At 43.4% G+C, this 22,971-nt stretch overlaps 1 pseudogene; it reads left to right on the forward strand.

The window, feature by feature from the left end:
* The first annotated feature begins 8,261 nt into the window (after positions 1-8,261).
* LOC146350678 (uncharacterized) overlaps positions 8,262-22,971 on the forward strand; it is a 49,276-nt pseudogene continuing 34,566 nt past the window's right edge.

Raw genomic sequence — 22,971 nt, forward strand, 5'->3', positions numbered from 1 at the left:
AAGCGGCCATTCATGCAAGATTACAGGTGTAAATGGTCCATTTATGCCTGTATTCTTGTGTAAATGGCTGCTTTATGGCCACCATTTGCATAAAAGGCCCTTTACATAAAAGAATAAGCCACCTTTTCTTCTTCTTCTTCTTCTTCTTCTTCTTCTTCTTCTTCTTCTTCTTCTTCTTCTTCTTCTTCTTCTTCTTCATGGTGGCTTGGTGGACCAGAGGGGATCACTGTGCTTGCCCAACTTGGCGCTCACCAGGTCCGGCAAGCTCAGAGGTCAGAGGACTGGAGTCCGGGAGGCAAAGCAGGGTGGAGTCCAAATTCCACCCCCCTCTCGGACTCCCAAGATATCATTATGGGTGCACACCCCTCCCCATCACATGCACAAAGTAGCATGTGACACAACAGCTCCACATGCAAATTTACACATGAGAAAGCCAGATTTGTATAATCTCCCCTCCTTTTTGAGAGGGCAAAATAACCCAACTCATGTGGCCATGTGCAAGAGTCCACATGGGACTAGGGATGTCAGAGAATTCCGCCACAGTCTGAAATGGGATCGAATTCCCTTCAGTCCATGCCACGGAATCCTCTGTGGAACGGCACCACGAGGTCCTGCGGAGCCAGCAGTCATGCAGCTTTTTTCATCATCCACAAAGAGTCGCGGAATTTTTGTAAATAAAAGCGCAGTGTAGTATATTCCGATAATAAATATGTAAGTTTTTTTAAAAAAAAATGAATTGTGCTCACCGCCTTGTTTGTGGGTGTTCTTTTTAAATTGAAATCCTCTATCTCTGTTCACTTTCAGCCAAAACACTTCTTCCCAGGGGCTTCCCAAAAGAAGGCTGTCTTAGGTGTACCTGAGCGATAAACTCTTTGTTTAAAGCAACGCTGTTTTAATGAAAGAAAAAGCCTTTTAAAATGACCATGCCGGACTCCTGGAGCAGCATGGTCATTTTAAAAGGTTTTTTCTTTCTTTATGTGCGAATGAGAAAATTGCACAAACCAAGCAGCGATCAAATGGGAGATTTGTATAAGTTCCCCCAAATTTCAGCAAATATCCACCATAGAGTAAAGCGGGGCTGATTGGAGAAAATTTCTGCAAATTAGGACATTTAAGCAAATTAGGACACTTGTAGGGATGTACGAAAGTCATTTACCTTTCCGCGGATTATGTTGATGGTGGGGGGTGAGGCGTTCCGTCCCTCCTCCCGGAATCCTCGACAGGGGGGGAGGTGATCCGTTCCTCCCCCCCAGAATCCTCCATGGGTGGCTGTGCTCCGTGGCAGCTCCGCGGAGCAGCCGGCCAGGCCCAGCCAAGCCAGAGCCATCCGCAGCCAGATTTCCAGCCGCGGAGGGCTCTGAGGAAAAAAAAAAAAAACACGTCCGCAAATGGCGGCAGCTACAGCCACCGCCATTTGCGTTCCTTATTTTTGGCCATCTTAAACTACATAAATATTTACGTAGACTATGACGACGACAATAAAGGGGAACGCAAATAGCGTAGCGGGCACTATTTGCATCCCTTTTTGATTCACCGTTTCAGCCTATGTAAATATTTACGTAGGCTAAAACGGCGAATCAAAAAGGGACGCAAATAGCGCCCACTACGCTATTTGCATTCCCCTTTATTTTCCCCATCATAGTCTACGTAAATATTTACGTAGTTTAAGATGGCCAAAAATAAGGAACGCAAATGGCGGCAGCCATAGCCACAGCCATTTGCGTATGCGGTTGTTGTTGTTGTTTTTAAACCCAGCCATGATAGGCTATGTAAATCTTTACATAGCCTATCACAGGGTTTTTTTTGTTGTTTTTTTACAAGACTGCAAATGGCGGTGGTGGCAGCCGGTCGGAAGACCAGCTGCCGCAGCCGCCCAGATGATCCGCCCCAGGTAAGTCTCGTCTCGGGGGGGATCCGTGGGGGGGCAGGCCATTCCCCCACAGAGTTCGGGGGGCCGAATGCACTGGCATTCGGCCTCACCGAGTTCCATGGCGGAATTCTCTGACATCCCTAGACACTTGTGCAAATTGTACTGGGATTCAGGAATGAGATAAATGCAAGCATGCGTTTGACAATTTATGAATGTTTTCAGTGGACATGTGCTCATGCTCACATTCAGAGCTTTGAACAGGGCATGCTTTCAGGTTTCGTGAGCAGAAATGAAATTCTCATACATCCCTATGTGTCAATCTTTAAAAAAACTGTAAATAGTGGGTGCTAGGTAGGTGCACCTATCAGGTTCAGAACCATTGGGAGGGTGTTAACCCTTTCCTTTCATGCTCCAACCCTATGAGAAGCATTCATGGCACATGGGTACAGAGTAGGGATGTACAAACCCCCCAATGTCTGGTCCAGGGGGTCCACGGTGGGGCAATTTGGGCCGCTTGGGGCCCTGCAGATTCCTCCAGAGCCCTGCCGCATCTGCCAGAGTTGGCAGAGGGCTCTCCAGCTTTCTAAAAAATGTGTTATGCTAATGGCAGCTGCCATTAGCCTATTGCAGAGAAATTACAGCCATAAATGGCATATTTAACGCCATTTGCAGCTGTAAACCGCTTACTTTTACCTAAATTGCAGCCGTTTATGGCTGTATTTAGATAAGAGCAAGTGCTTTATGGCTGCAAATGTCATACAATATGCCATTTATGGCTGTAACTTTCCTGTGATAAGCTAATGGCAGCTTCCATTAGCCTATCATGTTTTTTAGAAAGCTGGAGAGCTGCCCTGGGGGAACTCTTTTGGATGGCGAAGTGAATGCAGCCAGTCCGCTGCAGATTCCAGAGGTCAGATGCTTTGGAATCTGGTCTCATTTGAGTCCATGGCGGATTTCTCCAGCATCCTTAGTACAGAGTATGTGTGTTTTTGTGTCTCACAACCCTGAGGCTGGATAAAGAGAGGCCCACGCACAGCAATCATGGAACAGCCCTGTGTTTAACAATCACTAGCACTTTAAGTTAGAAGGAGACCCATAAATAGTTATATTCCAACAGTGGGTGTGGGGAGGACTTGTGTAGAGGCACTTTTGAAACTCACAATGGGCAACCAGGACTAGCAATATCAGAGAAATCTGATAGGTAGACCTCAAAAAGCTTTTGTCATCTCAGCCCCCCAGATTCCATTCTGACTTCTGCCAACTGGCCCGACTCAGTGCACAACCAGTCAGATCAGCTGATGGAATCTCCATAATGGGGGGGCATTAAAAAATCACACAAATGTTGGCTGTAAATTGCACAGATTTCATAATTTGCACAAATTTGTGGAATTTACGGCCAAAATATGCATAAATAATGCAGGTTTGCGCAATTTGGGGCCATGTTTTGTGCAAATCTCTATTTGCACAAATTATGGCCAAGGCGCACAGACCCTCAAGTGTAAAAGTCCTCCGAACTCAAGGAAACCATGCAGCTCGGCTCACAAAAGCAAGTCGGGTGCACAGCAGAAATCCGAAGTACCAAAAAACATCCAGATTTTCCAGCAACAGACATCCCTAACCAGGCCAGTGACTAAATCAAAGCCTGATAAAAGGCACAAATTTGATTTTCAAACCAAGAATGGCTTCCAGTCCTTCAAACAAGTTTAGGGAATAACTTGTCCTAAGTTCTAATTATCTGATTAGAAGACCCTTACTTGCACATTTAGGTTGAGGGGGAGGTGGCTTAGATTCAAAGTGGGCAGCAGAAATGTTAATGCTGCTGCCCTGGCTTGCCCTGGCTTATGTTTCTTTATCTTTAAACCAAACTTGGACTAGACAGACCTTCAAATGCGACTCCTTCGAATAGAGGCCCTCTGTGGGCCTACAAAGAAAAGATGGCATTCTGTAAAGTAGGACATATAGCCACCATAGTACAATGCCACTACAAACTTCTTCCAAGAGACACACCAATAAATTAAGTTTTGCATGGGAACTGCACATATTTGTAGGGCAATTGAAGTTTTAATAAGGTCATTAGTTCACATAATTGTTTAAGACAGCATGGTATGAATACCATTAAAAAGGGGACATCATAGTACATATTCCTAATGCTTGAGAGGGGCAAACACAATAAAAACTGAAGTTAAGGAAGTCTCTATGAAACAACAAAACAGCACAAAAATAAAATTAAAGTAATTAATTTTGAGACTTTTAATGGATAGCATGAAAATATCTCTTTGGAGTAAAGTGTATTACAGAAAGTGTCTCATTAAGCTGGATAAATTGCAGCATTATGTGACCATGGTTTAATAATGCGATTTTCTCTCTCTACTTTTTATTAGAGATAATATTTTTGAGCCATATGCCATTAAAGAAAATTAAGTCCATATCTCCAGGAACACTCAATTTAAAATCCAAAAATAACATATATCCTCCTATCAGGATTTCAAGAAATACATAGTTTTTGTTGGTTTCTTGATGTTTTTTAAAGGAGAGAGGGGCAAATATTGCTACATGGACCCTTTTGGAAAACTGATGCATATTGGTGAGTAAGGATCTGGTGCCTTAAGTTGATGTTTTTGTGTGCGTATTTTGTTAAAGCTATTTCACCAGCAAATACTAGGGCCTAGTGCATGAGGGGGAGAAGAGGGGATGCACCCCTTCCCTCCACTACATGTATCATGTGTGAGGCAGATGTTCTCCATAGAGGACCAATTCACACAGAGGGTGGGGTGGATTGCAATAGCCAAGCTTATGTCCACATGGCAGCACCGCATGCAACATACTATGTTCCTGGGAGAGAGAAAGAGTGTGCTTCCCCTTCCTCTATGCACAGGTGATCATCACCAGCCCAATAAAACCAAATTGGTTTGGGGTTTGAGCTTTGAGCTAAGCTTCTTTCTGCTTCTGTTGACAGATGGCGCTTTTGGTGAACTTATTTTGTTCTCAGTTTTAAATTGTGGTCTTTTAATTATTTTGCGGGGATTTAAAATTGCATAAGTGTTTATCTTGATATTATTGTAAGCCTCCAAGGTGGCCAAAAGTCAGGGTACAAATACCTTGATAAAGAAAATACTGATACAAAAATGAGAGTGCAATCCAATGCATGTTTAAACAGAAAAAAGCCCAGAACTCCCAGCATTCCCCAGCCAGCATGTCTGTCTAAACTAGGGATGTACAGATTGCGTAAAATCTATTCCACCTGTGTTTTGCAGATTATAAGGTGCCTTTTGTCCCACGGTCTGCCCATTGTTGGAAGTGGATTTTTTTTCTGTTCCTGGATTTGCACAAATGCACATTTGTGCAAATTTGCCCTTGTGAAAATGCACAAATTCCCCCAAAATGTGCACCCCCCACCCAAAAATGTGCATTTTCACACTTTAGCCTATGACAGTGATTCTCTACTGGTGGTCCATGGGCCACTGGTGGTCCACGGTGACTTTTCCAGTGGTCCACACGAATATATAACTGTATAAAATTAACTATAGATACCATTGTCAGAGAAAGTTTGTGAGTATCTATATACAGTTCAAATAAAAATGTTCTAGACTTGGTGTTTATACAACTCAACCTTCTTTACAGGAGGAAAACAGCACAATAAGACCCATTAATTATATTTGTACACTTTCATATAACAGAAGCGCCGCTTAACGGCTGGGCCACAACTAAAAACTTGTTTTTGGTGGGAAGGTGGCAGTGACCTGTCTAGAAATGTGTGGTTTGCAAGTGTAGATTGCTCTATCATGCTGAGTGGTTATCATGTCATTTGTTCTGTCCTGCTGAACATGCTGTTTTAGTTTATTTATAATTTCTGTTGTAAAATGTAAGTTTGCACATGATTTTCAACTTTATGTTTGTTAGTTTATTACACACTTTTCTATTTCGTTTGTGGGGGTTTTGTATGGGGATTTCACATCTGTTGAATTTATCAGGTTGGTGTGATTTTGCAACCCAAGATGTGTACAAGCAGTCAACCATAGAAAAATTTTGAGCCAGCATGACAAGGAATTATCCAAATCTGTCAGCACACGCAGTCAGATTTCTTTTGTCATTTGCATCAACATATGCGTGTGAGATGGGATTTTTGGGTTGGTCACCTGTTAAGTCCAAACAGAGGAATCAACTCGCAGTGGAAAGTGATATTTGTTGTGCATTAAGGAAGGCTGAGCGCCGAAGAATTGATGCTTTCGAACTGTGGTGCTGGAGAAGACTCTTACGAGTCCCCTGGACTGCAAGGAGGTCAAATCAGTCCATCCTAAAGGAAATCAACCCTGACTGCTCATTGGAAGGACAGATAATGAAGCTGAAGCTCCAATATTTTGGCCACCTAATGCGAAGAGAAAACTCCCTGGAAAAGACCCTGATGCTGGGAAAGACTGAAGGCAAAAGGAGAAGGGGACGGCAGAGGATGAGATGGCTAGATAGCATCACGGATGCAATGAATATGAACTTGAGCACGCTCCGGGAGAGAGCACAGGACAGGAAGACCTGGCGTGCTATGGTCCATGGGGTCACGAAGAGTCGGACACGACTGAACGACTGAACAACAACAAATCAAGTACCACTCCAGACACTCAAAAGCTTGTCAGTGAGAAGAGAACATCTACATCTAATAAATTAATAAATTTCAAACCAAAATGTGTCTACTCTTTTTAATCATGTAACCACCACCACAACAACAACAACTAAAAAGGAGGACCACAAAAATGTTTTGATTGGCCTTGTGCCCATGGACTGAAACAGGTTGAGAACCACTGGCATATAGGGAAATACACATTTTTGGTTGGGTGTGTGCGTGCATGTGTGTGTGTATAAAGACAAAATTTGTGTGACATCAGGAAAGTCAGAAAAACTGTCCACACGTCTGTTGAGCGAGTCTGCCCAACAGGGGAAAAGCCCGTCTGCTGTGGAACCTGCCAGTCAGATTCATCAAAATCCAAACTCATTTGATTCTGTTGTGGATTTTTCTGACATCCCCAGTCTAAACATTCATAGGATTGCACCCTGAATGTATGACCCTGGACTTATAATTCTATGTGTGGTGAGGCACCATAGCGTAGTGATGCTTCAGGATCTTGTTTGCTCCATATTTCAAAGTGAACCACTCTGATCTGCACTTCCTGGATGAGCATTCAGTTTTCCTTCAGATTTTGCACTTTTCCATTTTGCAATGCAGTTCTCAGATCAAAAACCATATACCAAAATGCACAGAAACATACATATTTTAGGATAAAATATATTTAGTAATGTATCACCACAGATGGTGACTGTAGCCATGAAATTAAAAGATGCTTGCTCCTGGGGAGGAAAGCTATGGCAAACCTAGACAGCATAGTAAGAAGCAGAGACATCACCTTGCCGACAAAGGTCCGCATAATCAAAGCTATGGTTTTCCAAGTAGCAATGTATGGCTGTGAGAGCTGGACTATAAGGAAGGCTGAGCGCCGAAGAATCGATGCTTTCGACCTGTGGTGCTGGAGAAGACTCTTACAAGTCCCCTGGACTACAAGGAGGTCAGATCAGTCCATCATAAAGGAAATCAACCCTGACTGCTCATTGGAAGGACAGATACTGAAGCTGAAGCTCAAATATTTTGGCCACCTAATGCGAAGAGGAAACTTCCTGGAAAAGACCCTGATGCTGAGAAAGATTGAAGGCAAAAGGAGAAAGGGACGGCAGAGGATGAGATGGCTAGATAGCATCACCAATGCAATGAATATGGACTTGGGCACACTCCGGGAGAGAGCAGAGGACAGGAAGGCCTGACGTGCTATGGTCCATGGGGTCACGAAAAGTCGGACACGACCGAATGACTGAACAACAACAACTCTGAGAGAAAATACATTTAGAATTGTGCATTTTTTTCTGGACATATATTCAAAAATATGTACTTAAATATGAATTTCCATGCAGATTTTTTAAAAAAACAACAAATTGCAGATCGATATAGAAATGGGCATGGAGTGGATTTATGAATGAATGCATCCAAACTGACATGGACAGTATATGGCCTGATCTGTCCATCCCTAGGAGTGTACAAACCCCACTTACCTGGGTCCGCTGGGGGGTCCGCAGGGTGGGGGAGGCAATCCGGTTCTCCCCCCAGAATCCTCCCTGGCCAGCTCTGCTCCACGGAGAGTCCACAGAGCCACCGGCCAGGGCCAGCTGCTGCCGGATTTCTGGCCACAGCCAGTCATTGTCAGCAAATGGCATCCGGCATAGCGGACGCCATTTGCGTCCTGTACTTTACCGTGATAGGCTATGTAAATTTGTACTAGCCTATCACGTTAAAGAGCAGGGACACTAATGGCGTAGCGGACGCCATTTGCGTCCGCAATCCAGCGATACAGCCATGGTGGCCGTATTGCTGGGTCTTCGGAGCCGGCGGCAGGGAAGATCCACCGGCGAGGACTTTGTGCTGGAAGACAAGGTAGGAGATCCGATCCTCCATGGACTTTGGGGGGCTGGATTCAATAGAATCCAGCCTTATTGGAGTCCGTGGAGGATTTATCCAACATCCCTATCCATCCCTGCCATACCACTTAGAGCTCTGCAGCATTCCCCTGCTCCAGTCAACCTGATTAGAAGTAAACTTGGACAGGCAAGAAGGGGAAGGGAAATTCCAGAGGTGTAAATGTTCAGCCCCACACTTGGAAAGCGCAGGGATGGAGGTTAGATTAGGGATGTATGGATTGTGTAAAATCTGTTTCACGTGTTTTTTACGTATTGTCAAGCACCTTTCATTCTGTCATCCATGCGTTGATGGAATTGGATTTTCTCGTTTCCAAATTTGTACAAATGTACAGTTGGGAAATTTCACATCTGCAAAAATGTGCAAATTCCCCTGTAATGTGGATGTTCATGCTTTAGCCTATAGGGGAAATGTGCATTTTGGGCTGTTTTTTTTTAATTTTGCATATTTTTCTATGACAAAATTTGCACAAAATTTGGGGAAGTTAGAAAACCGGTCTGCAAGTCTGCAGAATCTGCCCAACAGGGGGAAAGGTTAGTCTGCTGCAGAATCTGCAGGTTGGATTCATGGAAATCCAAACTCACTGGGTTCGACTGCAGATTTCTCCAACTTCCCTCAGTTGGGTGCAGATCAGGAAAGAGCAGAGCAGAACTTGGCAACCCCCAACTCTCAAGGAGGCTACACTGTGGAGTGGGGATTTTGGAGAAATCTGCAATGGTTTTAAATTAGATTGGATTTCTATGAATCTGACCCACAGATTCTGGAGCACACTGGCTTCTTCCAAGTCATGCAGCTTCTGTTGACTTGCAGACTGGTTTTTCACTTGGGGGGGAGGATTTGTGCTTATTTGAAAATCTGGTTAACACAATCCAATTCCATCAATGAGTGGAACAGAAGATACCTGATAATCTACAAAACAGAGGCAGGAGGGATTTAGCAAGATCCCTACATCCCTACTGTGGAGAGCAGTTTGCAATACACAGCATGGCACGCAGCAGGCCTCCTCCTGGCTACCAGAGAGGAGAGCAAGTGGGTATTGTACTTACCAGCAAGGGGAAGGATTTTGCACACAGGCAGCTACAGCCCTTTGCCCAACTCAGGATTAGGGAGATGCTCATCTGGTATGTATCTTGAGTGGCTGAGGAAATTGCTGGACTAAGGTGGTATCCTCTTTGGCCAGAAGAAAGACAGGAAATATGAATGTGCACAACGTTTCAGGGAAGGCCGTCAGTGGTGCCAATTGATTGTACAAAACATTGCACCGTCCAAAGAAGATGAATGGCGTTGAGTAGGGGTGTACAAAACCCCGCTTACCTGGCTCTGCTGGGTTCCGCAGGTGGGGGGAGGTGATCCGTTCCTCCCCCTGGAATCCTCGATGGGGGGGGGAGGTGATCCATTCCTCCCCCTTGGAATCCTGCCCGGCTGGATCCGCTCCGTGGCCAGGCCACAGAGCCACCGACCAGGCCAACCCATGACAGGGCCTCCAGCCACTACCGGGCTGGTGCGGACGCAAATGGCAACCTGAGTAGGGGATGCCATTTGCGTCCCTATGGTAGCCCGTGATAGGCTACGTAAATATTTACGTAGCCTATCACGGGCTACCATAGGGACGCAAATGGCGTCCCCTACTCAGGACGCTATTTGCATCCGCACCAGCCCAGCAGCAGCCGGAGCTGCCGCCTCCGTCGCCACCGCTGGAGCCGAAGCCACAGCCGGAGCCACAGCCAGGTAGGGTCCATTTTGCGTGGCTTTCACGGGGTGGAGGGGCAGGGGGCTCCGTTCCGCCATGGATTCCGGGGGGCCAAATTCACTGGAATTCGGCTCCCCTGGGATCCGTGGTGGAATTCTCTAGCATCCCTAGCATTGAGCAGCTGTATGGCATTGGGGTATAAAAGTGCTTTCTTGCATGCTTAAGGCTTCCCAGGCTTTCATCCCGTCATATGCTGCTGAGAACTAGGAGCTGTGTGGAGGCTCACTGCTTCTGGGTTTACTTATTATCCCACTACCTTTCATCAAAAAAGTTGTATTTTTTAAATCGGCCTTTTAGGGCACAATCCTATGGCTGCTAGTCAGTGGCTAGATGGCGATGGGATATGTAGGTTCCCTGAGACCTGACTTCCACCCCCTAAGAGGAGCATGGAGCAGTGACAATAGGGCGTTCCTGGGGGCAAGATGGGGCTGGGAGGGCAGACGTGCCTTTCCAACACTTCCTATCCGCCATCCAGCGTCCGTCCCCCCTGCTCCAACTTCTCACAGCTAGACAGCTGAAATCAGCTGTCTAGCCGTGAATGCAGGGTGGCTGAAGTGCGGAGGGGACAATCCCCTCCACGCTGGCTGTTCCTGCCCTCCATTGGATAGGCAGTCACCTCCAAGTTTAGTGGCGGCTACCTATCCCAATAGGATTGTGCTCTCATTTATCTAGTCCCACTGCCGCCATAAAATGTGAACCTTTTTATTCACTTGTTATCCTTTTCCTTTACAATAGCTGCATAGAGGTGTAGGACAAAACAGACCAGAGAGTCATATTTCTAAGTAAAACAAATATTGAATATATTTATTTTTAAAATTAATTTAACTATATTGGAATATGTCTATTTCACTGTAAGGTGTATTATAAAGCTTAATATCACTATTAGTTATTGTACGTTACTGTTTTCCTACCAAACTCCACCCCAGTTACTCACAGACTGGTTCAGAGGGCTTTACCTAGTAAAATGACTAACTTGGATGATTCATTTTGGATTCTTCTTATGTGGCAAAAATGCTATCAAATCCCAAATGAGACTATGCACTTTTCTGCAATGCTGCAACTTTTTAGTTTTCATATTATTATTCCAAAGTTCTTAGGAAGTATTTTTGTATATCTAATTCCTATGATTTTTAAGCTTTTATTTTTAAAACTGTTTTTAATGTTCTTGTCTTTCTTGTTTCAGGGTTTTATTGTTCAAAGTTGTTCTACACTGCCGTGATGGCTCTTTAGCAGATAATAATAATAAATAAGTGTGTGCGTGCATGCGTGAATAATACTGGCAGTTCTCCCTCTGGTTGGAGTTCATTGCACTCAGGTACTTCTCTGGCTTCTTGCAGAGCATCACCTGCATTCTTCAATCTGGTCCAGCAACTATTATTCCCTGAGCCCCACTGCAACCTGCTATCACTCAGGCCTCAGCTTCCTCCTGAAGGCTGTCTCCGGGATCTTCTACTCCTTCTTTCCAGACCTTCCCCAGAAATTTCCTCAAATTATTTCAGCCCCTGGGTTGGTTGGTTCTTGAGTCTCCTTTCAGCTCTTAGCCTCTGCTGCTGCTGTGCTCCTCTCTAGGCTCTTTTCAAGCTTATCTCAGCCACCTCTGGACTTATTCCTTAGTCCTGTATTCTTTGTCATGGTCCCCCAGGACTGCCTGACTGCTTGGCAGTCAGACTGCTTGACTGCCTGATTCTTAGCCAGCGCTGAATCTGTCCTTACATTCCCTTCTGCCAGGAACCTCCAGCCAATCAGCTCATTTGGGGTGGAATTCCCTCTCTCTTGTTGGTCTCTAAGAGTGGGCCAAGAGATTTAAATGGAATGTTCACAAACGGACAAGTTGTAAACCGACCACTTTGGGACAGTGCTATTCCCATATAAAAATGCAGGAACCTCACTTGACATAGCCACCTCCTTGGTCACCATGAACAACAGTCACAGTTTATCTGTCAGTCACTTAGCAAACTGCCAGTCAAACCTTTACACTTCTTCTCTGGCACTAGCCAGCAGTAAAAGATGCAGTCTCGCCCCGCCCTATCCCCCGGTTAACCATCCACATCACAGTCCCTGCCCATAACATAAAACATTATTTCACTTTCCCTTCAGGTACATGCAGGTTCTTTCATTTGCCCACTGCTGATAGTTTTGAGATCAGATCGGTGTCTGAGATCTATGAAAGATAGAAAGACTAACAACAGAGTATTACAAATATACTTTAAGCTAAACGTTTCGACTTCTGCCCTCATCAGTAGCTGTGATGAGCTGAAACGTTTACCTTAAAACGTTTACAGCTGAAACGTTTACCTTAAAATATATTTTTAATACTCTGTTGTTAGTCTTTCTATCTTTCTCATACAGTTTAACCTAAGACTGGCTGCATCCACAGTGGACTCAGAACCTCTTGTTGCTTTGCTGTTGTGCCACTTTACACACACCCCTCTCTCTATATGTATATATATAGAGAGTGAATACACTAGACCCCCCCCCCCCCCAACTGAATCTCAATCATTCAGATTCTGGTCATCTTCACATGTTTCTTTGAATCTTGAGACCTGTGGGAATAGAGGGGAGGAGAAAGCCCAGAAGCTTTCTTCACCTGGCTCTGTTTTGCAACAGAACCATTCTAAAACTGAATATGTTAGTGTCACTTGTGCTAGAAATGGGGGAGAAGTTCAGTCAGTTCACATTTCAAGGGAATTTACCTAATTTTGCACTTCCAACCCACTATATGAACTGAAATTCAGTTATACTTTGAAATGTGCACTATTTCTCTAATTAATTAGTTCTCTAAGTGTACAAAATGTGTATGTTAGGGAAAATAAAATTAAAAACGCATTATATTAGGGAAACTGCTTCCCCAAAATGTTCATATAAATTAAAAATATCCATATATCAAAGTTTGGTATGAACTGAACTTAAGCTGGGAAAAATGTGAACTTGAGAGGAACCAAAATTGATAGATTTGTCCATTCCTAACTTGTGCTGCATGAAATATGAGAATGGCTTTTTATTTTTAACTTTTGCCAGGGAGAAAGCCGATCTAAATGCCTCAAGCCTTGAAGTTCAAGGGCAGTGACTGAAAGGTTGCTGCTTCTCATAGAGAGAGATGATGATCAAACATATTAACAAAACCTTAAGGGCTGCCACATCTGACCAACTGACATATACTGGTTGTTTCAACTTGTTCTCCAGGATCACTGCCTCTGCATGGTGAGCTGTACATTTGAAGTGACCTGCTGGATGAAGGAACCTGTTGTCACCAAGCCACAGTGAGCCCATGTTTATGTGCATTTGCAATGGAATGGCAACACTAAACTTCTAGAGCAGCCTCCCCCAACCTGGTACCCTCCAGATGTTTTGGAATTCCACTCCCATCTTGGACTCCTAGCATGGACTGTGGTTGTGGTCTAAACATCTGGGTGGCACCCGGTTGGGGGAGGCTGCTGTAGAACAGCTTTCTAGAACAGATTCCTGCTCTAGAACACCTCTACAGCATGCAGCTGGCAGCAGCCACAAGACAGAGGGATTCATGAACATCCAAACTCATTTGGTTTCATGGTGGATTTCTCTGACATCCCTAGTTACCAGCACCTGCACAAACACCCCTCAGAAACTGAACATTTGGAAGATCCTGAGGAAGGACCTGAACCCCGAAGAATGACAACTAGATTGGAGCCAAAACTTATCAGAAGACCTTTTTTTTCCTCAGAAAAGAATTCTCTCCAAATTTTCTTCACCATTATTTTTTGTATTGGTTGTATTCCCATCCCCACCCCACCCAATGCCCGGGAACGATGCTAGGTATGGGGTATTCTGGAGGATGCAAAATAGGGGGCAGGCTGCCAACACAGTTGATGCAATTGCCACTTCCAGTGGCGCTGCAAAAAAAAAAGAAAACCTGTGGGGGAAAAAAATAAAGAGCCTGTGCTACAACACTTACCAATGATGAGCCCTACCTGTGAGAAATTGTTGGAGAATTTCTCTTCCCCCTGGAGAAATTCCATTAAATCGCCCCCCCCCCATATATCTGCTCAGAAATAGAGTGGAGAATTTCATGAAGTCATTTGCACGCACTGTTGTACTAAGTACCTCAATTAATTATTATCCCACATAAACCGCCTACTTGTATGTAAATAATACTTCTGTTTAGGTGAGTGTCTCATTTTCTTGATGCTATCTTTCAAGGGCCAATTAAATAGACTAGGGATGGATGGACTCACGTGGCCAATGGGCACTTGCCGAGCCCCCCCCCCCCCGCCGTGTGTTGAACAATCCCCTGGACGGCTCAGTGACTGCCTGGCAAGTGCCTGGACCACTAGGCCCCTTAGCAAGTCATCATTCTGCATAAAAATGGCAGCTTGGGTTTTCCCATAAAAGTAATGTCACATACTTGGCAGCCATAAGGGGCCATTTACACAACAGCACAGGTGTAAATGAGCCTGTAATGTTGTGTAAATGGCCCCTCTACATCTGCCATTTTTTCAACATTACTTTTACAGAGAAACCCAAGCCACCATTTTTATGTAAAATGGCAGCTTGCTAAGGGGACGTAATTAGACCATTTACACCTGCAATTTAGTGTAAATGGCCTTATTTACAGCCAGTGTTTTGTGCAAAATGGCCATTTATGTAAAAAGCTTATTCATGATTTTAAGCAAAATGGTGGCTAGTAGGTAAGCCATGTGCTGCTTGCCAGGTGCCCACAACTCAGGCTGTGTGTCGGGCAGGGTGGGGGCAGCTGGCAGGGGTCCAGTGAGTGGCATGCAAGGTGACGGTGGGTGAATTCAGCCATGCCTAGTGGTGTTCCAAAAATCTTGGCAATTGAGAAAATTGCTTGTTCAATGTTCACCCATCTCTAGGTCTGGGTGATTTTGCTGGATGAATTCTAAATGACATGGAAAGGGTTGATAAGATAAAGTATGGAACCCTTCTTCTGTGACTACCTTAGAACATCACATCCAATGAAAAATAGAACATTCTTCAATTGAGTGACTTGGAGTAAACGTTTTCTCTTTCGGGATCTTTGAACATCAGGCAGTTTGGCCACCCATTTTCCTTCTGATTATCCTATGGAATGCAAAGGTATAAAATAAGTACTATTTACTTACTTACTTACTTACTTACTTGTTTGTTTGTTTGTTTGTTTATTTCTATACCATCTAATAGCCAAAGCTCTCTGGGCGGTTCACAAAAATTAAAGCCACAAGGTGCAGCATAAGACAATATAAAACATGAAAGTTTAAAACCACTGTGAAAAGCAAAAGGAAGAGAAAGCTTACACCATACTTTGTAATACACATAGTAGATGAAATAGAACATCACATGCTAAATGATTCAGACTTTTCAAAGCAGCCGGTACTGAAGTGCTGCATTTAAAGTGGTTGGAATAAATATCTTCTGCATCAAAATGTCTTGGAAAATCTTTTGATGGAAAAGAAAATCTTTCCACATTTCCATACTGATTCTTCACATAAATAAAGTTCATTGCATGTGTCAAGTAAGGGTTGTATTCCACTAGCACAAAGGTTCTACCCTGTGCAGAAACTCTGTTTTTATCCTTGGATGAGTGTCCAGTCTGGTACTTTGATTCTGCTTGTGCAAGCTGTCGTAGAAGCTGCTGCACAAGGCACCGTACAGTGCATGGCACAAGCCATTGCGCAATCTGCTACACAAGCCTTTTCACAATCTGTTCCACAAATCATTGCACAAGGAGTTCCACATTCGAAAAGTTGCAGAAGGCAATGCACAGCTGACTAGGTTTTGCTTGCACTAGTTGTACTATTTCCGAATGCCAATGCTTGGACGTTTTCTGCTAGCATAACATTGGATATAATCCAGGACTAGCAAAACTCGCACAAGCAACACCTAGCCTAATGAGCCAATAATGCCTTGTGCAATGCCTTGTGCAACGATTTGTGGAACAGCTTGTGCAATGTTTTGTAAATCAGCTTGTGCAACATGTTGTGAAACAACTTGTGAAAGTATTGAATTTGACACTTGCACAAGAATACAAACAGGGTTCCTGCAAGGAGAGGAAGCTTTGCACTAGCAGAATTGCACCACTGGATACAATCCCAAGTAACCTAGCCTGAATGAGACCAAGGTAGCTACCTCAATACAAACAGAGGTTTGTGCCATGCAAGCATACCACCCTATTGCATGTTGTTTGGGACAGAGCATGACCACTCTACCCCACTCAGCATTAAAGCTCCTAAAATTTGATAAGCAAGAAGATAGGTCAGTCAACAGGTATTAACCATGATGGTAGCTAAATTGGAACCTCCATATGCAAAGCCAGTGTCTTGAAGATGTCTGGTTTTAGCAGAATGCTGAGTCAGGTGGAATGTGATCTGATCTTCCAAAGCAATATTTATGTTCTTGTGCAGGGCAACATGTGCCATGAGACCAAGTCTCAAAATGCTGCAGAAGACATCAGAACACCATGGCTGAAGAGTAGGGACAGAGATGTACCAGACAAAGGACTAGCACTGCCATTCTGGCATCACATTGTATGTGAGAGAGGTGCAGGATCTCAAAAATACAAGCACTAATTTTAATGATAAATTTTCTCAGGGCTGCATGACTTTATCATGAGTATTGGTGAAGCATACAAACCTTTAGCCCACTGCATACGTTCATGATGTGGTGTGGCTACTGTAACCTCTAGGTGCCATGTTATACTTGTAATGTATTTTATGCATGCACATCATATGTGGCTCACCCATCAAGTATGTACTTCCCATGCCAGCAGCACAGCTCCATCATGGCACTGCTGTTGAAAGCATTCCTGTGATCAGGGTAACCTATGTGATATGTGCTGTGCATACATGTGGTGCATCCCCAATGCTACCTGGAAGCTAAGCAGGTTTTCAACTGCAGCCGTGACACGTTTTTAATATATTAATCCAGCCTTCATCACCATCTAAAGTGAGATAATGTAGCAAAGCCATCAAACACTAAAAATGAGAGAGAGCCAAAGAACTGACATGCTCCGTATTTAATTCTTGTTCCAGATTTTATTGAAAGTTCATATAATTATTACCAACTTGCTAGGCCAAAAAAATCTGAGATTGCTGGTTGAAGAGATGCCAGGTTTGCTAATGGAAGCCTTGCCAGAAGCGATAAATGTGTCTGAGTCCTCAACATAAAGACTGTGGTGAAATTCTTAAAAACCCAGCACCACCTTTTACTGCAGCTCCATGCAAAAACAAATAAATAGGCTTCAAGGAAATAAATATCAGCATTGGGTTTCAGGAATATCCTAGGGAAGGATGTTATATAGACCTGCAGTAGCACAGCTGTAGTGAACATGAACAATGTTGGATTGCATCACCGATGCTGAATCCATATTGAATGCAATGTAACATCTTATGAATGCAAGCACAGTGCTCTAACACAGCTAAAGCTTTTCAGTGAGTGGACTTTCGAACAGTGGGGAGAGAGCAGTACTCTGTCACAAGCTTTACAAGAGAAGGTAGATGGAAACGAAACTGGACATCTGCATGATTTTCCCAAAAGGGAAAGAAAAAAATGAGCAGAATTCTATGCAAAAAGGATATCTGCCCACAGGAGGCACTGGTGGGCTAGCAATAACTTTATGGGAACAGCCTAGGCTCCCCTGTCATGAAGGAAAGTTTCTAATGTATTTCAATTTACACTCAGTCTGTGCATGCAAGTGCCCACTCAACATGTTCTAATTTCTAATTTCTAATTCCCTCTGGCAGATCCTCAGATGGTATAAATCAACATAGCTCTAATATAATTGTTAGCTACATAGAGCCACTTGGATTTGCAACAGACAGAACAGAACCATGATGCCAGTACTGTATTTAAATTCAGATTTCTATTCAGGTTTTTTTAGCCAGTGCTTATGATGTCTGTGAGGAGAAGTATGTCTGTGTGTGTGTGTGTGTGTGTGTGTGAGAGAGAGAGAGAGAGAGTGAGAGACAGAGAGAGAGAGACAGAGAGAGAGAGACAGACAGACAGACAGACAGAGACAGACAGAGAGAGAGAAGGGGGAGAGGAGAGGAGGGAAAGAGGAGATTAATTACTTATATAATGGCTCACACATAGGAAGAAAATAAAACATGAGAAGACAATGGCTAGAAAGAAGGGCAGCCACCATTTGGGGTGGGGGGGGGAAATGATTGGTAACTGATGCTCCCAAAATTCTTCTCCTTCACATTTTCACCAGATTTTGGAGTTCGAAATTACCTGGTCTTGTTTCTGAAAGGAAAAGAAGCATAAAAATATCCACCATTGTTCCATTCTTTTTTTCTTCCCAAAATTTTGTACAGAGTGTTATGTGTGTACAGTTTGCCACAGCTTTCAATACTGTCTGTTAATGTTTCCCTGCTTCAGTGTGCATTGATACAACACCACACACAAGCAATTTTGTTATTGAGTCAACTGTTAGTCAAGATACTTTTTGTGTTGTGTTTTACCAGTGTACAAGGGTTCATGTGTGAATATACAAAATGTACCAGTGTGCAAGAGTACATGGGTGAATACACAAAAAGAATCTTGATGTGATCTTATTATGCGACCATTGAGACTGCATTTTTGCAGTGTTTTACCCATGTGCATCTATGCACTGGGATCATTGCGTGCGGTGAGAAGGATGCAAATGTATGGAACGAACTAAAAGCTGTGCCAAACTGAGAATACTCCAATTCCTGCATTAATTTTATAAATTCCCCTATTTAAATGAATTCAGGAGGAGTGGAATACAGGGCAGAGTGAACCCACAGAACAATAAAGGATTGTAACAGGGGAAATCCACTCTATCCTATTATTATCGCCAGTGGGACCTTTGAGAAAACATGTTTAGGATTGCCTTAAGGCTGCAGTCCTATGCACCAGGGGTGGCCCGGTGGTCCTCCAGAGGTTGCTGAACTCCCATTTGCCCCAACCAGCATGGCCAATGTTCAGGAATGTTGAGTGTTGTAGTCCAGCAACATCTGGAGAGCTATGGGTTGCCCAGCCCTGTTATACACACCTACCTGGAGTACACCCCATTGAACTTAGTGGGGCTTGCTTCTGAGTAGACATGTATAAGATGACAATATGGATCTATGAAATTTATGATGTCACTGGGAGCAAAAAAAACACCTGCAACAAACTGAACTAATGAGAAGGCAGTGAACGATAGGAACATAACAAGAACTGGGTGGATTTCAATAAAGCTAATGACTTTACTACAGGAATCCATTGTTTAAAGCTAGGAGAGTTGAACTGTTGATGGAATTTCACCCATTCATCTGGAGTAATTTCAGAAGGATCATTTAAAATCACTCTGGGTTAACCTTTGTGTAACTAAACAATACTCCTATGCAGCTGTATCTTTTTCTTTCTTTTTTACTTTGTAGTCAAGGTTTAGGCCTCTCATTAGCTTCTCATTCAAGGCTGCTTTGCTTGCTTACAGTCTTTTGTCTACTTTTAGATGCTGGTTAAGCAAAATCCTGTGAATTAATTACTGGCATAATCACGTAGAGTTTGTTAAATTATTCTTGTTTCCATGATTGATGGTGAACAACTCAGCAGTTGTACCACTCAGTGATTTACCTGGCTCCAAGTTTTCTTTTTATCCCACCTGTTTCAAGAAACATCCACTACCAGATTACCAGTAGGGCATGGGTCTGAGTCCTCACCTCATATGCTGCAAAATTTGATTTATTCTTTTCTTTTTAATTTGCTCTCTATGGGGTGGCTCCTTGTTTGCTTAGGTTTCTAGACTTGCAATGTACTCCTCCCAGGAACTATGAGGTGACTGATTAGGGTTCATTGGACTCTTCAGTCAACTAGGTGCTAGGTGCCAATGGCAATACTTAGGTTTTATCTGAATCCCTGTTCAAGGAAGTTGACCTATTGGCTGGAGATATCACAAATGTTATTCTCCCAATGTTAATATCTTCTACAGTTCAATCATTCAACCTCTGGCTTTTTTGACCACTATAAAGATCTGGTATACTGGATGCATACCAGTATTTTGTTGAATGTAATGTAATGTAATGTAATCTCTCTCTCTCTCTCTCTCTCTGTGTGTGTGTATGTATATATATATATTTATTATATTATATTATATTATATTATATTATATTATATTATATTTCTATACTGCCCCATAGTCAAAGCTCTCTGGGCAGTTTACAAAAGTTAAAACATTAAAATACAAGATACAAAGTTTAAAAACCATATACATAAAAACATGCAGACCATATATACAAACAACATACAGCTAAAAACAACTTTGAACTGAAAACATTTTTTAAAAAACAACCAACAATAAAACTAGATAGATAGCACACACCACACATATATAATGTAATATAGTATATAATCTCTAATTACTGGTGAGACTGCTCTTATTAGATCTCCCCAGAAAGAGGACTACTGACATCTCAGTCCGCATGTCATTAAAACTAGATCTGTGTTCATCTAAAATATCTCCATCAGTTCTGTTACTGCAAGTCATTTGATCTTATTCAGCTCACAAAAAACTGACTGGTTGTAAAGTACAATATCACCACAACCAAAACCAAATGTACATACAAAATGTCATCTTCCTGTTTTTTAGGTGATAACAAGAATTCTTCAGTCATCAAAGCACCACAAATGCCAAACAGTTGTGTTTTTTCTAAGCATGATCAGGCTTTCTATAGCTCAGCTTCTCCTTCACAGCCCAGGGACAGAACCTTCTGTGCTTGGGTCATGAAGGAGAAGCTACAGAAGGGCTCTTGGGGATTAATATATCTGCTTGGCATTTGAAGTGCTTTGATGATTGGAAGAATTCTTGTTATCACCTAATGAATAGAAGATTTGGACTTGGTAACAATGCATTCAAAGTTCAACAAAAGGAATGTTTCCCAAGGCTTTAGAATCTTATCACACATAGAATTGAAAAAGACTGTGTGTGGTCAAAACAGAATTCTACCAGCACTCTGTAGTACATTGGCATAAAGGCTTACAATTTTGTATTGTTACTTAGGCTTTTGGAGATGCTGGTATTGAGGGCAAAGTACAGCCACAGCAAGAGATAAGCATGTGCAGCTCAACAAATTTGGCAAATGTGTTTCTGAAGGGATTCATGCTGTTTCCTACAGCAAAGTGATTTTCAAATGGAAAATGCCATCTTGTGTGAAGCAGCCCTGAAGGGCCAATGCTTTATGATGATGACTTGAAGCTTCCATGATGAACAAGAATCATGAAGTAAATAGTTTGTGCTATAGAAATGAATGGCAGCATCATATACCTAGCAAGCGAATGGGGCCAGTTCCTACACTTGCTCACCTGTTGATGCTGGAGGAGAGGCCATTCACACCATTCCCCCATGCAGAAAGGGTGAGCTGTGCCATCGTGGCTCCACATATTTACATCTCTGTGTGTCAGCCTCACTCACTTGATCCTTGCAGAAGATCTAAAAGGTAAAATGTGGTTAAAATATTATTGTTAAAATGTAATGTTAATGTAAACTCAAAATGAGTTTTGAAAGGCAGTCCTCACTTATAAACAACAGTAACAATGAGAGGTGAAATGATCAGCTCTAACTGAAGCTTAACTACTGCTTTGTATACTAAGTTTCCTTTGGGCCACCTATAGCTGTCAGTTGTTACCAAAGAAGCTCTTATTATGACCTTAGTGCTTCAGAAGTCAGAACTCATATATTAGACAAGAGAATGCAAAAGGTCCAGTTCTGATAGGTTTATGAATATGATTCTAGTCACTCTCATTGGCTAATAGCCAATGAATTGGCAGATATTGAGGAATTGTAGGTCATTGGGCAGAGTGTCCTGACTGAAACTGTATAAAAGAAGCAAGTCCAAACTGCCAGGGTCAGTTGGAGCAGTACGGTCTGGTGGTTATGGGGATAGTAGGGATGTACGAAAGTTCCGCCACGGATCTCAGGGAGGCCGAATGCCAGCGCATTCGGCCCCCCGAAATCGGTGGCGGAATGGCCCGCCCCCCTGCCCCACCAGGATGGGACTTACCTGGGGCGGATCTTCCTGGCGGCAGCGGCTCCGGCGGCGGCTCCGGTGGTGGTTCGGCGGCGGCGACTGTGGCGGCCGGTCTTCTGAGCGGCTGCCGCCGCCGCCATTTCCAGGTGTTTTTTTTTAAAAAAAGTGATAGGCTACGTAAAGATTTATATAGCCTATCATGGCTAGATTTTTAAAAAACACCGTGATAGGCTACATAAATGTTTATGTAGCCTATCACGGCTGATTTAAAAAAACAACAACACGCGTACGCTAGGAGTGGACGAAAGTCCCTTACCTTTCGCCGAAGCTTGTTCACGGTGGGAGGGAGGCACTTCACTGCTCCCCCTGCGAAGTTCAGGCTGGGGGGGGAGGCTTCCCACCTCACCCCGGCCGAAATTCAGGCCAGGGGGGAGGCTTCCCGCCTCGCCCCGGCCAAAATTCAGTCCGGGGAGGAGGCTTCCTGCCTCGCCCGGCCGCGAACTCGAAAGTTTAAAAAAACAAAACAAATGCCCCCGTGATAGGCTACGTGACGATTAATGCAGCCTATCACGGCTAGATCTGCAAAGTCAGCCGTGATAGGCTACGTTAATCGTCACGTAGCCTATCACGGGTGACTTTAAAAAAAAAAAGCGTGTACGCTAATGGTGGCCCCCATAGGGAGCCACCATTCCTGTTCCTTATTTGGTCGCTGTGGTCTACGTAAATCTTTACGTAGACTACAGCGACTAAATAAGGAACGCGAATGGCGGCTCCCTACGGGGGCCGCCATTATCCGTACGCGCTTTTTTTTTTTTTAAGTCACCCATGATAGGCTATGTGACAATTGACGTAGCCTATCTAGCTGTGATAGGCTACGTTAATCGTCACGTAGCCT

Source organism: Heloderma suspectum, chromosome 3 (genome assembly GCF_057233095.1).
Source record: "Heloderma suspectum isolate Gila_16-S chromosome 3, 16-S_ref, whole genome shotgun sequence".
NCBI lineage: Eukaryota > Metazoa > Chordata > Lepidosauria > Squamata > Helodermatidae > Heloderma > Heloderma suspectum.